Source organism: Pelophylax lessonae (assembly GCF_965119305.1).
Source record: "Pelophylax lessonae genome assembly, chromosome: 2".
Taxonomy (NCBI): domain Eukaryota; kingdom Metazoa; phylum Chordata; class Amphibia; order Anura; family Ranidae; genus Pelophylax; species Pelophylax lessonae.
In genome coordinates this window covers 389,843,509-389,859,708 of record NC_138769.1, presented here as the reverse complement: position 1 = coordinate 389,859,708, position 16,200 = coordinate 389,843,509, and the positions used below count along the sequence as shown (strand labels likewise).

The 16,200-nt window shown below is 47.9% G+C and overlaps 1 protein-coding gene across 2 annotated transcripts in view; it reads left to right on the top strand.

Annotated features, from left to right (window-relative positions):
- The window catches only part of RAD51C (RAD51 paralog C), a 183,529-nt gene that overhangs the window by 78,506 nt on the left and 88,823 nt on the right, over positions 1-16,200 (top strand). The gene's annotated exons all lie outside the window — the stretch shown is intronic.

Here is a 16,200-nt window from a genome sequence, read left to right as displayed (position 1 = left end):
TTTAGAGAGGACCTGCTGCTTGGACATCTTACCTTTTATATGTAAACACCAAGGACTCCTGCAAGTGATATCGCAATGTGCTCCTTTTGCTGCAGCGAAGAAAGAGTCCCAATTTCAAGCACAGCTCTCAGACGCAATCCACAGGGCTACCAACCTCTGTATATAATCTATGAATCTATACACTCTTCAAATAAAATATATAGGTTTTTAGGATCTGGGCAGTTAGTCCTTTCGCTTGGCTTTGGGTAAATAGCTTTTGCTGGTCTTACCATGGTCAGTAGGCTCCATTTTACCACCTCAGCTGTATTGTACTTGTCAGCTGCTTTGAAATATTTGCAACAAAAAAAAGGACATGCAACAAACACAGTGCTAATTGGAGAACATTGCTGTGTGCACTCAGTGGCATCTGAATAAAGCTAGGTGGATAAATTATCTGATAGAAGCCAGGGAGCAGGTGTAGACGGCCTACAGGAGGGAACACGCCAATTGAAGATAACCAGTATGTTTTCCAAGATATAAATTCATATCTTAACAAATAGAAGAAAAAGCTCATATGACTGGGGTGGGGTTGCCAGCATCCCTTGGTCATCACCACAGTATACATCCTCACTTTGTGTGATCTTTAAGGCAACCCTAAAGCAATTTTCTATTTTTTTTATATGAAAAAAAAATGTATTCTTTATTCATCTTTTAAAAAAAATTAAAAAAAATGAACTTAGTTTATAAAATCTTTTTGCACAACCAAGGTTTTACATATAGATACACCATAATAGCACATCTGAAGTGCAGCAGGTGGTATTCCCCAGCTGCTTTCTTTTCAATCCCACCACCATATAATACAGTAGATAGTTCCAAGAGTTGGAGCCTTTCAACGGGTTTCGAAATAAAAGTACAACTAATTTCTTCTAATTTCTTCTTTAAGGATTTTATACCACCCTGCAACATAGAATAACTGTGTTTAGAGTCAGTACATTATACTTGTATAAGCTTAATTCATTAACCTCCTCCCACCCCGCCACTGCACATATACGGCCGGGTGGGTTCTTCCTCCTTCTGAGTGGACGTTCCTGAACGTCCTTCAGAAGGAGAGAGATTGCGTGCCTGCGCAGCTACGCGATCCTGGTGTGCCTGTGTCCCCCAGACACAGCGCAACACTGCTTGGCAGAAGGGCTTTGTGATTGGCCATCCTGATCACATGACGACTGTGTCCAATCACAGCTGTCATGTAATGTAAACACAGTCGTCGTAACGGCGATCGGCTCTGCTTCTCTTACACAGAGCCTGTCAGGAGAAGGGGAGCGGATCTGTACTACCAGCCAGGGATCAGTTAGTTTACAGTACTTTTACTGCTTTTTACACACTGATCACCCAGCCAGTGAAAACACTTGTCACACATCTGTCTGTGATCATCTGCCACATATGTCTGTGATCATCTGGCGCACATCATCTGCCACATCTGTCTGTAATCATCTGACGCACATCACCTGCCACATCTTTCCCTGATCATCTGCCACATCTGTCCCTGATCATCTGCCACATCTGTCGGTAATCATCTGCCACATCTGTCTGTAATCATCTGTCAAATAATCTGCCACTTCTGTCCCAGTGAACATCGGTCACATCCCAGTGATCAAAATTTGTCACACATCTGTCCCAGGAATCATCTGCACACATCTATCCACATGGCAAAAAAATTATCCAGGGCCTTCAAAAATGTGATAGGTACTCAGGAAATTAAATGTGTAATTTATGCCTTTAGAATGCCTGATGGTGCTACTTGGATGTTGGGCCTCTGTATGTGGCCAGGCTGTGGAAAAGTCTCACACATGTGGTATTGCCATACTCAGGAGAAGTATCAGAATATATTTTGGGGTGTAATTGCAAGTGTTTCAATGCCGTGTGTAAGAAATAACTTGTTAATATGACAATTTTGTGGGAAAAAAAAAAATCTTCATTACCCAAACTATTGTGGGCAAAAAATTGCAACTTCTAAAAACTCCCTATGCCTCTTACTAAATATTTTTTGACTGTCATCTTCACAAAAAGGGGTAATTTGGGGGGTATCTGTACTGTCCTGACATTTTAGGGCCTCAAGAATGAGATAGGTAGTCAGTACACGAGGATTGATCAATTTTCAATGATAAGTAGCCTAGCTTGTAGACTCTAACTTTCACACAAACCTATTACCATACAGAATCTGTTTTACCAAAGACATGTAGCAGAATACATTCTGGCCTAAATATATGGCTGAATTTGATTTTATTGGATTTCTTTTAAAACAAAGTAGAAAATGTGTTTTTTCAAGATTTTCACTCTTTTTTCGCTTATATCACAAAAAATAACAAAACCCAGTGATGAATAAATACCACCAAAAGAAGACTCTATTTCTGTGAACAAAATTATTAAAATTTTATTTGGGTACAGTGTAGCATGACTGAGTGATTGATTGTCATTCAAAGTGCAAGAGCGCTGAAAGCTGGTCTAGGAAGGAAGGGGGTGAAGGTGCCCAGTATAGAGGTGGTTTAGTACAATCAATAGCTCTCACATAATATGCTATCCTTGACTCTAAGAGAGAGATTAAAACACCTGTCAGATTTTATTGCTGATTGTGCCCCTATTTGGGAGATTTGCCCTCTCTATTTGTCCTGTTTACCTTTATCATCGAAAGTGTAAGTAAAAGAAAATCCCAAATTTCTGGGTTGACTTTAGAACACTAATATGAGGGAAATCTTTCAATGGGGACACTAGTTTTGGTGACACACCAGAATTCCCTCAGTTTGGAGGAATTTCCTATCACTTCCTCTTTGGGCTATGGACCGGAAATGTCAAAACTCCCCAATGGGACACATGGAGAAAAAATAAAAAACTGACAGAATTTACAACCCTCCCTTACTTTATCCAAAATGACTCTGTCATTTGGACTATTCAGCCAGTTGACCAACCAGCCATGATGACGTCACTCCCACACATGCAAACAGCTGCATGACTCAAGGTTTATTACTACTGACAGGCAGGAAAAGTAAAAACGCAGTTATGACAGAAAAGACAGGGTCTCTTCTGTCATTAAAATAAAAAAAAAATGTTAGTACCACCTTATTACTTAAATCATTTATTTAGTCATCAACTAAATGTGGAGTAAGTGCATAAAAATTGCTGATAAGTGAAGCTAGGGGTCTTATATTGATGGAGATATGTGTATTCACTAGCCTTTGGGATAGAGGTTTATGGCTTGCTTATTGTCAGGTGAAATGTTTGTATCTCAGGTTGCTCGACTGTGCACATTATAAATTATTTAAAGGAAACTGTACAGAGAAATGTGAAAGCTGCCATAGCTGTCTTCTAAGAATAATAGTTGCTTCTGTCTCTTTGACTTTGATATTTTAAATCACTGACCTGGAAAAAACTTGCAGATTGGAAAGTCAAAGTAAAAAAAAAAAAAAACTGTGCTAAAGTGCTCAATACAAATCTAAATGTAAGACAGCAGCACTTACTATTGTTTGAACACCAGCAATACTAAGCACATAAATCAAAATGTGTTGCACTATCTCTTTACCCACTTCAATCCCACACTTTCACCCCTTCCTGGCCAGACCAATTTTGAGATTTCAGCGCTGTCACACTTTAATAACAATGTCAGGCAACACTGTACCCACATGACATTTTCATCATTTTTTTTTTTTATTTTTTTAGTTAGAGCTTTTTTTGTGGTATTCAATCACCACTGGGTTTTTTATTTTGAACTAAATAAATGAAAAAAGTGGGAGGAATAGTGCGTCATCATTAGTGTCCGTGGGAGGAATAGTGCATAATCATTGGTGTTAGTGAAAGGAATAGTGCCCTATCTTTGGTGTTAGTGAAAGGAATAGTGCCCCATCGTTGGTGTCAGTGGGAGGAATAGTGCCCCGTTATTAGTGTAAGGGGGAGGAATAGTGCCCCATCATTAGTGTAAGGGGGAGGAATAGTGCCCCATCATTAGTGTAAGTGGAAGGAATAATGCCCTTATTGTTGGTTTCATCGGAGGAAAATTGCCCCTTTATTAGTGTAAGTGGTAGTAATAGTGCCCCATCATTAGTGTAAGTGGGAATAATAGTGCCCCATTGTTGGTGTCAGTGGAAGGAATAGTGCTTCAACATTGGTGCCAGTGGGAGGAATAGTGCCCCATTGTCAGTGGCAGGAACAATGCCTCAATGTTGCTGCCATTGGGGGGTGGGGGGGATGGCTCAAGGGACAGAAACAAGCAAGCAAAGAGCCACAGGTTGGACACCACCAATCTATGGTATACACAGTGGATATAGAAAAGAATCGCCTCTCTTTAAAATAATCACATTTTGTTGCTTTGCAGCCTGAAATGAAGACAGACACTGTTTTTAGTTTTATCCAGCTGTATTTACTCAGTGCAGCATATAACATCTAAGTGAAAGATATAGCACCAACATATCAAAAACAGAATCACTAAGTTGGAAAAGGATCACCCCCCTGTGTCAGTATTTTTATAACCATCTTTTGCTTTAATTACAGACTTTAGTCTGTTTGTGATATGTCTCCACTAACTTTTCACATCTTGACTTTGCAATATTTGCCAGTTCTTCTTTACAGAACTGCTTAAATTCAGTTAAATTTGATGGTTACGCCATGCAAGGACATTCACCTGTTTCTCCTTCAACCACTATGTGGTCATTTGTACCATGTGCTTTAGGTCGTTGCCATGTTGGAAGGTAAACTTTCTTTCCATTGACAACTTTCTCGTAGAGAGCAGAAGATTTTCCTCAAGAATTTGATGGTATTTTGCCCCATCCATTTTTCCTTTTTTTTTCCAAATATTTTATTTCAGAAAAGGAACAACAGCTGAGAGACAATCTGTAAAACATTATGCACACGTATCCAAAGCAGGATCAACATAATATAGAAACTTTAAACCATAACATCACATTGAACAAAAAAGACGGACCTGGCCTAGGCCAAGAATCCAGCCCCAGAGTCGGGTAAAGTGCGAACACCTCTGCCCAAAGTCACGGATAACCAGGCCTTATGTAAACAGGTAGAGGAGCTGGAACGTATAGGAGGGAAAGATTTTTCCCGACCGTTGCTCCCAGATTTTTTCACAGAAAGAGAAAAGGGAATTGAAAGCAGAGCCCTAGACAGGGCGACAAACAAGAACAACAAGAAGGGATGACGGAAAGGATGGGACAGGATGGGGGAGGGGGGGGGGGAAAGAACCAGATGGGGCAGATCCCGGCATGGACAGACCCACGGGCACACCCGGTGTAGTAATCAGCCACACATCAGAGACTTGCCCTTATCGGATAATACAAAGACATTCCAGTAACCCCAAATCCTATCGTATCGTTCCTTGCGATGCTGCCTCGTGAGGGTGAGGTTCTCCATTCTGTTAATGTCTTCCATCCTGCGCATACAGTCCCCAATAGACGGTACTCTAGTTGTCTTCCAGAGCACTGGGATGCAAGCCCTCGCAGCGCTCAAAACGTGAGGGACAATTGACTTTTTACATCGTGAGACAGGTACTGAGGAAACCTGGAGCAAAAAGAACTCCGGGGTATCCGGGATTTCCTGGTCCGATAATTCCTCCAAAAGGGCCCGGACGTCACGCCAGAAGGGTCGTATCCGAGGACAGGACCAGAAGACATGGAGTATCGTACCCACGTCACCCTGACACCTCCAGCATCGGTCCGTCGTACCGGGGAAGAACTTGCTTAAAAGAGAAGGAACCCTATACCATCGGGTGAGGATTTTGTAGTTCAGCTCCTGCAATTTCGCGCAGGTTGGAGTCTTCAATGCCAGGGTGTATATTTTCGTCCGCTGCGCCGGTGTGAGATGCAGCTGAAGGTCTCTTTCCCACTTACCCAACCCGGGCAGGACATAGTCCTCCCCCGGAGTAATCAGTAAACTGTAGGACTTGGACAGTGTGCCCGGCAGGTTTCCAGCTCCCACGCAATAATCCTCAAATGGGGTAAGGTCTCTGGAAAAAGACGAAGGGTCCGGCAAAGAGTGAAGGTAGTGGTGTATCTGAGCAGCGTGCCAGAACCCCAACATATAGGGGCCACTAGCCGACATCAATTCCTCTATCGTCGGCCATCGAGACCCCCTGAGGAAGTGGGTGGCTTGGGAGACGCCCCGGGACATTAGTCCACGGAACGCTGCCTCCTTCAGTCCCGGAGTGAACTCCGGATTACCCAGAACTGGGTATAGCGGGGATGTCTGCGTGGAAATAGAGGGGTGGGACAGGGCGCGACGAGTTGTCGCAATCGTTACCCCTATCGTGGGGTGTTCCCGAAGGCCACGCGGCAGGTCCCCCGCAACCCACGGCAGCCCCTCCAATGAAGCAACGGACTGTCCCCTCTCCAATTGTACCCACAATTTTCCCGCACTGTGCCTCCTCCAGTCAATCAGTCGGCCCAGATGAACCGCTTGATGGTATTTGGCTACATCAGGGAGAGCAAGGCCCCCCGAATGTTTCGGTAGAGTCAGCTGGGCCCGAGACAGCCTGGGCCTCCCTTGAGCCCAGATAAATTTCAAAAAGATGCTGTGGGTTTGAGTAAAGAAGGAGGTCGGGATCTTCACAGGCAATGCCTGCAACAGGTACAAGATCCTAGGGAGGATCGACATCTTGACCAAATTGCACCGACCGAACCAGGAGTGTAGGCCGGTATTCCAATTCTGTAGCAGGCCTCGAATATGGGCCAGGAGGGGAGGGAAATTCAATTCGTATATCTGCGACAAGTCCGCGGGGATCTGGGTCCCGAGGTATGTCAGGGCACCCCGAGTCCACTTGAAGGGTAGCGTGGAAGACAAGTGCGCCAAGAGGGGGGCCGGGACGCCCACTCCCAGAGCTTCGGACTTATGAAAGTTCACTTTCATATTAGAGCACAGGCCGTATTGTTCCAGCTCTTTCATCAGGTTGGGTGCCGAGATTGCCGGGTTAGAGATAGTGAAGAGCATATCGTCGGCATATGCCGACACCTTACACTCCAATTCCCCAACCTTAATCCCCGAGATGTCGGGGTTGGCCCGCACCCTGCCCAGAAGCGGTTCCAGAGATAGCGCAAACAGCAGTGGGGAGAGGGGGCAGCCCTGCCGCGTGCCGTTGGAAATGCAGAAAGTGTCAGAGAGAACACCATTACATTTCACTTGTGCCGACGGGCAGGAGTAGATATGCCCTATCCAGGACATTAACGTGTCCCCGAAACCCATCGCCCGCAACGTGGAAAGCATGAACCGCCAGTTAACGCGGTCAAATGCCTTCTCCGCATCCGTATTGAGTAGCACGCAGGGTGTGCTCGTCGACCGGGCCACGTGGATAAGGTTCAGTACCTTAGAGGTATTGTCCCTCGCCTCCCGACAGGGAATAAATCCCACCTGATCCAAATGGACCAAGTCCGGCATATGGTGGCTGAGGCGATTGGCTAGGATCTTAGTAAACACCTTCAGGTCTATGTTCAGTAGGGATATAGGCCTGTAGCTGCCGCAGCCAGTAGGGTCCTTACCTTCCTTGGGGAGGACCGAGATATGAGCCCGAAGCGTGTCCGGGGGGGAAAGACGATTCCCCCTTCCCCAACGAATTGAGCCAAGTCACCCAGTGAGGCCCAAGCACGTCCAGGTAAGTGGAATAATAAGGCAATGTAAAGCCGTCAGGACCCGGTGCCTTCCCCGCCTGCAGAGCTCCCACCGCCGCCTGGAGTTCCAGTATGGTAATGGGGGCCTCCAACTCCTCCCTGGCCCCCGCCCCCAGGGACGGGAGTTCCACTGAAGCCAGGTAGTCCCCTACAGCAGGCGACGCTCCCCCGGGGTCCGGGAGATTGTAAAGGGACGCGTAGAAGTTCCGGAATTCACCCGCGATCTGTTCGGGCAAGGTAGCCGAGCCCCCCAACGGGGTCGTGATACGGGAAACATAGGTCGCCAATCTTTGCGCCTTGACCGAAGCCGCCAGTAGTCTTCCGCACTTGTTCCCCTCCATGTAAAACGCATGGCGGGCCCTCTGGAGGTCCGCCTTAGCCTTGGAGAACATAAGGTCCTGCACCTGACGACGGAGCGCAAACAGCTCCCGTTCGTCTGACTTGTCCAAATGCTTCTTATGGGAGGCCTCCAGTTTGTGAATGTCTTCCAGAAGGCGCTGTAGCTGTTGAGACCTCTGCTTCTTGAGTCGGGCCCCATGCTTCATGAACACTCCGCGGATGACCGCCTTATGGGCCTCCCATATGATCCCCTGATCGCAGTCATCCGCTGTGTTATTGCGGAAGAACTCAGTGAGTTCCTTTAAGACGTCCGCCCGAACCTCCTCGTTGTTGAGGAGGGAGTCACTCAGACGCCAGAACCTCGTCCGTCCCCGCGTCCCCTCCGATAGTCTATAGACAAGCGAAATCGGGGCGTGGTCGGAAAAGGTCATTGAGTCAATCGTGGATTTCAGTACTGCATGAAGCTGCCCGTGCGGGATCAGAAAGTAGTCGATTCTCGAATATAGTCTATGAGGCGGCGAGAAAAAAGAGTAGTCTCGCTCCCCATTGTGCTGCATCCTCCACACGTCTATGAGTTGTGCTTCGTGCAGAGCACGAAGAATCCGCTTCCGGGCAGCGTGGGTCACCGAAGAGCTGCCGGAAGAAGTATCCAGCCCCGGGGACAGCGGGACGTTGAAGTCGCCGCCCAAAATCAGCTGTCCCCTCTGAAAGGAGGCTAGTCGTTTCAGGACGCGGGTGACGAACACATCCTGTCCATCGTTCGGCGCATAGATGCTTGCTAGCGTCACCACAGTCTCTCCAATAGTACCTCTGAGAAACACGTAGCGGCCATTGGGGTCCAGCATGGAATCCTGGCACGTCCAGGGCACCCTGGCAGCCACAAGAATGGACACCCCCCTAGACTTGGCAGCAGAGTGTGTGGAGTGATAGGAATTGGGGTAGTATCTATTAGTTAGTCTCTGAATGCGATCTGAACGAAAATGCGTCTCCTGGAGAAACGCGACATCAGCCCGCCGGCGATGCAGATCGTTAAGAAGGACCTTGCGTTTCTCCGGGACGTTAAGCCCCTTGGCATTAAGGGAGACCACCGTGAGCTCGTCCATGGCGGGGGGGAGAGGGAAAGAGAGAGCAACAATACAACAACAAAGGGGGAGGGGTTCAGGGGAAAGAAGGAGCCAACAGTAGGAAAGACGGCAGGAGAGAGAGAAAAAAGACAAAAACAGACAAGGAAAAGAAGCAGGGTAACACCACCCTGCGTCAACTACAGGCAGCTAAGCCACCAGGCACGTAGAGTCCCGTAAGGGCACTCCAGTGCAGGCCTACGTGGGGAAGTGGGTAGAGCAGGCACAGCTCGAGCCGCCGTCTCCGGCCCCCACCCAGTCCAGCACCAGGGGAGGACAACGTAAGGAATGAGACAGAGGCAGCAAGACATCCAGGGGGACAGCATGGAAAACATTGGTAGAACCCCCCAAGGTAGGAGGTCCAAGGGGACCAGGAGGGAGAAAGCAGAGAAGAGCACACAAACATCTGGAGATGGCCCCGAGGCAAGGAGCCCCGGTGGGCCACTCCAGGCTGGCAAACATCACGAACTGTAACAAATAAATTTAACTCAACCTTCAAGTGCAACATGTAACAGCATCCCCGGAGGGGGGGGGGGGATCTGAGCGACCATTTCCCTGAGCCTAAAGGTATGCCAATCCAACTCCCTCGCAGAAGAGGGGGGGCGCCCCCGCAAGGGGGGCCACTCCCCTATCCCTGCCCCGTCTGCCACCCCCCACAGCCTATATCGTGAGGTCACCCAGATCCCCCCCCAAAACAGTAAGGCACAAAGTCCCTATCCAGAGGTCCGTAGTAGTCCCTGAAGAGCAACCGTGACCCCCCTCCCCCCCCCCCCCCCCGCAATCCACAGAAGGACAGAAAAACCCCACTCCCGGTGATGTCCATCAACTCAACCCATCCACCACCCCCACCACCCGCCCCAACCAATCGGGAGCAATAGTCCGCATCCCCCTTCATCGTCCATGTCCACAAGCCCTGAATATGGTGCCGCAGAATGCGGCCGCCAGGCGGACCCCGGTCTCCATCTCCACTCACACAGCTCCCCCGCCCGCCTCCCCCCCATGTCCAGCAAGATCAGTATCCACAGCGGAGGCAGGGGATCCGGGTCCCCCTGGGGGCTCTCAACCGGGGCCCCCGGCCGCGGGTCCCGTAGAAGCAGGAGGGTAGGGGCGGGCATCAAAAAAAAAAAAAAAAACACACAGTCCATGCAAAGGGAACCGGGATCCACAGGGTCCCCGGCCTAACTCGCCATCCACATGTCTCGGGGCATGGAGAGTCTCACCAGTCCAAGGCAAAGGGGCGGGGGGGGGGGTCAGTCCACGGTGTCACACAGGGCTCGGGAAACCCAGGCATACCGGGCAGCGGCAACACGTGGGGGGAACGGGTGGGGCAGAGACAGGGTCGGGGGGGCCAATTGTCCATAGAACTCACGGTACCTCGGATGATGCAGTTCAGTCTTCTCTGGGAGCCTCGGAAGCACTCGATCGCTGCCGTTGCCGCTGGCGCTGCGGTCTAGGAGCAAGAGGAGCGTCTCCGCCGGCGGGGCTCCGGCCCCGGCGGTCTGTGGGGCGCGGGAGGAGCACTAGCCAGTCCGGGACTTGTACTGGCTGCACCCCCAAGTAGGCGAAAAGGGCAGGTAAGTCCGAAGGGGATCGGAGAGTAAAAGAGGAGCTGTTTTTCCGGACAGTGAGCGCTAGGGGGTATCCCCAGCGATAGGTGGCACCTTCCCTGCGAGTCAAATCCAGGACAGGGCGAAGCAGCGCCCTGCGGTATAACGTGGCCCTCGAGAGGTCCGGCAGAATCCGGATCTGCGCCCCATCAAAGTCCACTGTGCGTGCCTCCCAGGCTTTCCGTATAACCATCTCCCGGTGCGAGTAGCGGTGGAAGCGGCACACCACATCTCGAGGGCGGTCCGGGTCCGGGGACCGAGGACCCAGGGCCCTATGGATCCGATCGAACTCCAAGTTCGGGGGGATAGAGTCACCCAGAAGGATACCCAGGATCGCAGTTACGGAGGCCGCCAAGTCTTCCAATCCTGTAGCCTCCGGGAGTCCTTTGAGGCGGACATTGTTCCTCCGACTGCGGTCCTCCATGTCCTCCATGTGGAGCTGCATGGCCATGGTGGTGTCCCTGTGTTCCGCCTGAGACCGCTCCACAGCCAGCAGTCGGGCATCCATAGCGGACAGTGCTGCCTCTCCGGAGGACACCCTGTCAGCAACCTGCTTCACCTCCTTCCGGACCTGCTGCACCTCCCGCCTGTGCGCTGCCTCCAGGCGGCCGACTATAGTCTCAATGTCCCGGGTGCTAGGCAGGGAGCGCAGGATATTCCTCAGTTCCTCATCCATGCCCACCGACGGAGTAGCGCCGGTCGGCAGCGGGCGGAAGGCTGCCGGAGTAGTCAGTCCCGTGTCTGTAGAGGACGCAGGAGAGGTCGCCCCGTCGTTCCCGCCAGAAGGTCCGGGGCTCTCCACCGCCGCCATATTGCCCGCGGGGGAAGAGGGCTGGGACGCCACAAAGAAACGTTGAATTTCTCCCGAGGGACGAGATTTAGTCGATGTCCCCACACTTCCAGGGGTACCTTTAGTCTTCCTCTTCCTGGATGTCCGCATATCTCACGGCCAAGACTGAAATTAGTCGGGCTGGGGATGAAAGGCACGGAGCACAGCAAAAAGACGTCCTCAGCCGGCCATGTCCAGACCACGCCCCCCCATTTTTCCTTTTATCCTGACAAGTGTTCCAGTCCCTGCTGCAGAGAAACACCCCCATAACAGGATATTACCATCCCCATACTTTACATGTAGGAATAGTGTTATTTGGATGGTGAACTGTATTGGAGAAGTTTTGACAGGGCCTTGATGATCACTGTTCTAAGCAATTATTTTTATGAATGCCATTGATTCCATTCATTGTGTACTATTGAGAATCAGTGATTGGCCAAAGCTATTACATAGTACAGATGCACTGGGATTGGCCCTGTCTGTACCATGTGATCACTGTGGCCAATCACAGTAATCAACACACCGATATACAATGAGTATGAATGAAAGCCATTCATTGTGTACAACTGTCATGTGATTGCTGTGATTCATCACAGTGATTGCATGGCATCGGCCCGGTACAATGATTTGTCTGTACTTAATAATTTAGCTATGTTGCAGGAAAAAACACAGAAAGAGGCTTCATATTACAGTATTTAGGTTAAAGCATTTGTTAAAAAAAAAATTGTACTCACTAAACTTTTTTTTTTTTAATTGCATTAGGTTTTTATTGAAAATGAAGGAACCGTTTGTACAAGAAAAAGCATGAGCATAATCATTGTAATATATTACAGAAATCATAGTTCACATGATGGTAAATTAAATCTTTGAGGTAATGTGTCATTGAGGGGTGTCTGAGTGACACTGATCTCTGTAGCAGCATGAAGGTTATTCTTAATGTTCCCAGTAGAAGTCCTTTATTTGTTCTAGTCATTTTCCCAGCAGCTCTGCTTACTGAAGGCCTCTTCCCTGAGCACCTAGTGTGTGCTTAACCACTTGCCGACTGCCTAACGCCGATCTACGTCGGCAGTCAGCCCCTCACAGGCAAAGTGACGTAGGGCTACGTCACTAGCTTGTGAGGGTCTAGGGAGCGAGCGCGTGCCCCCGCTCCCGCGTGGTCACGGACCCCCCCGCGCGTGTGTCCAGCGGACCCGATGTCCGCCGGTCACTCGGCGATCGGCGGGGGAGAGGGAGAATGTCAGGCAGCTTGTGTAAACAAGCTGCCTGTCATTCTCCTCGCTGTAAAGACACTGATAAAACGGATCTAGTATGTAGATCCGTTGATCAGTGTCCTTACAGCTCAAGCAACAGCCAATCACAGTAGAAAGCACGCCCCTAGGGATACACACAGCCCCTCCCTTCCAAATAAAGTTAACCCCTTCACAACCAGTGTATTTTTACAGTAACAGTGCATATGTATAGCACTGATTACTGTAGAAATGTCACTGGTAACCCCAAAAGTGTCACAAATGTCAGTCAAGGGTCCGATCTGTCCGCCCCAATGTCGCAGTACCGCAAAAAAAATCGCAGATCGCCGCCATTACGCGTTAAAAAAAAAAACAACAAAAATGACAGAAATCTTTCCCTTTGTTAGTAAACGCGATAACTTTTGCGCAAACCAATCAAAATACGCTTTTTGCGATTTTTTTTACCAAACATAGGTAGCATAAAACAAATTGGCCGAAAATTTTAAAAAATTTTGATTTTTACTTTTTTTTGGGGGGGAATTTCATATAAAAAAATGTGAAAAATATTGCTATTTTTGCAAAATTGACGCTATTTTTTTGTTTATAGCGCGTGATCAAAAAATCGCACAGGTGATCAAATACCACCAAAAGAAAGCTCTGTTTGTGGGAAAAAAAGGACGTCAAATTCGTTTAGGTACAGCATCGCACGACCGCGCAATTGTCCGTTAAAGTCACACAGTGCCGAATCGCAAAATACCCCCTGGTCAGGAAGGGGGTAAAATCTTCCGGGGCTTAAGTGGTTAAGGACCGGAAGCTTTTACCCCTAATGACCAGGCAATTTTTTGCGACACGGCACTGCGTTACTTTAACTGAAAATTGCGTGGTGGTGCGACACTGTACCCACAAGAAAATTGATGTCCTCTTTTTCCCCACAAATAGAGCTTTCTTTTGGTGGTATTTGATCAGCTCTGCGGTTTTTATTTTTTGCACTATTAACAAAAAAAGAGTGACAATTCTGAAAAAAAAAAAAACACAATGTTTTTTTACTTTCTGCTATAAAACATTCCCAATAAACAAAAATGTATAAATCTAATTTTTTCATCATTTTAAGCCAATATGTATTCTGCTACATATTTTTGGGGAAAAAGATCCCAATAAGTGTGTATTGATTGGTTTGCGCAAAAGTTATCGTGTCTACAAACTAGGGTAAAGATTTGTCATTTTTATTTATTTATTTTTATACTTGTAATGGCGGCGATCAGCGATTTTTCACAGGACTGCGACATTGCGGCGGACAGATCAGACACCTGAAACTTTCTGGGGGACCAGTGACATTACTACAGTAATCAGTGCTAAAAAATATGCACTGTTACTGTACTAATGACACTGGCAGGGAAGGAGTTAACAGCAAAGGGCAATTAAAGGGTTAAATGTGTGCAATGGGGATGCTTTCTAACTGTGTGGGGGATGGGCTCATTAGATGAATACAGAGACCGCGTTTTCGCGTGTTTTTTTACCTCGATTTTCAGGCGTTTTTTTCAGGCGTTTTTGGAGGCAGGCATTGACATCTATCAAAAACGCTGGTAATCAGCCCAAAAAGAAGCTCATGTACTTTTTTCAGCTACAGGCGTTTTGCAAAATGCTCAGATGTGAACAGGGGCCATTTAAATGAATGGGGTTTTACTTGTTGGGCGTTTTAAAACTTTTTTTTTTTAGCGTTTTTGGAGCTGAAAAACACTCAAAAACGCCCAGGTGTGAATGGAGCCTTAAGTGATCACATTTCCTCTGTTCTCAGCTGCATAAGAGCTGAGGGGTGGGGGAGCAACAGAGCACACTGAGCTTCTTAATGAATGGCTGTGCAGCAGTGGGGTGTCCGGACAAGTCTGATGATTGGAGGAGAGCAGCCTGGGTTCCCAGCATAGCTAAAGAGCTGACCATGGAGTGCTCTCCTGCTTCGTGTGCTCCGTTATTAATAGGAGTACAAGGGGACTAGCAGGAAAACCAGGGTTTTCACAAAGGGGAATATAGAGAGAGAACAGGATACTTTCTCATACAAGTACATGGTACAGAAGGCACATATCAGGAATATGAAGTGTTGGGGTAACAAACACTTTAAGTTTGGGATCAACCTAGCCACTGCCGAGAGGAGGTGCTGGGTGATCTGAGCTCTAAGAACAACTTGAGCACAGTTACAGTACATAATGGGAAAACAAAGCAGCAGCACACTAATGAAATCATCATATAGCTCACTCTGCTTTCTTGTCATCATGTTTATTTTTTAACCTGTGCTTGCAACACAACCCGACTAGCTGGTTCCCTGGTTGTCACTAGGGTCGCCAGATTTAGTGTCCCAATTGCCCATCTATTCCTGTTCTGGCTAATTTTCTTCCACTTTCACTCTTTATCGTAAGAGCCGGTTCACACTGCCGCGACCTCTAAGTTGACTCATAAGGGGCGACTTGTTAGCGCGACTTTCAGCGTGACTTTGCGAGAATTCAGCGCGACTTGTATGATAGACGACTTTGTATTTGGCCAATCAGAATATGATGGTTCTGGGTCATGCTCAATCACACAAAAAAAGTTCTTAAAAATTGTTTTTGATAAAAAAAAGTTTTTGATAGAGAGCCAATTATTGAAAAAATTATTGAAAAAAAAAAGAGATTTCTTTGGATTTAGTGTCTGGGGGGTCTAAAAAGTGTGAAGTTTTAGCTCTGTAGCATGTCCAGAACCAGAAAAAAAATATACTTTTTCTTAGAATTTTTAGTAGCACAGGCATAGGGCTCCGCTCCACCTGGGCGTTTTTGTTGCAGACATTTATTGGGCATTTTTTGGGCGTCTTTGGAGGCAGGCATGTCGCTTCAAAGTAGTACAGGACCCTTTTCAGAAGTCGGAGCGACTTCAGTAGTGCCAATTAAGACGGCACTCATTGATTAACATTGCTTTTGTTATGTCAAGCGACTTGAGGGCACACAAGTCGCCTCACAAGTCGCGGCAGTGTGAAAACAGGTAAACAGGTCAAATAGGTAGGAGAGAGTGAATCTCCCTAATAGGGCACAGACAGCAATGAAGAAAAACATACTGGTGTTCTAATCCCTTCCACGATGGACACCCAGCACATAGCACAATGGTAGCAAAGGTGTCCAGTGCCCCACCAATATTACATCAGTAACAAACAACTGGCCACTACCCCCACCTATAACTGGCCTCCAGAGCAAGAGCTAGGACTGCAGATGATAATGGGGTGCCTTGGTGCGACTCTGCAGCTTATGCATGTACTTGCAAATGTGTGCAAACGAAACCTCTGTAATTAACGCAAACTGTTAGATAGGATAATTAAGTTGGTTGCAGACTGGCTGGTGAGTTGAACTGAAAATTTTCTTTGCTTTTGTTTTACTTGCGTTGCCCTCCCATGTGCTACTTGCCATTTATAGGTGGGGACAGTGGCCA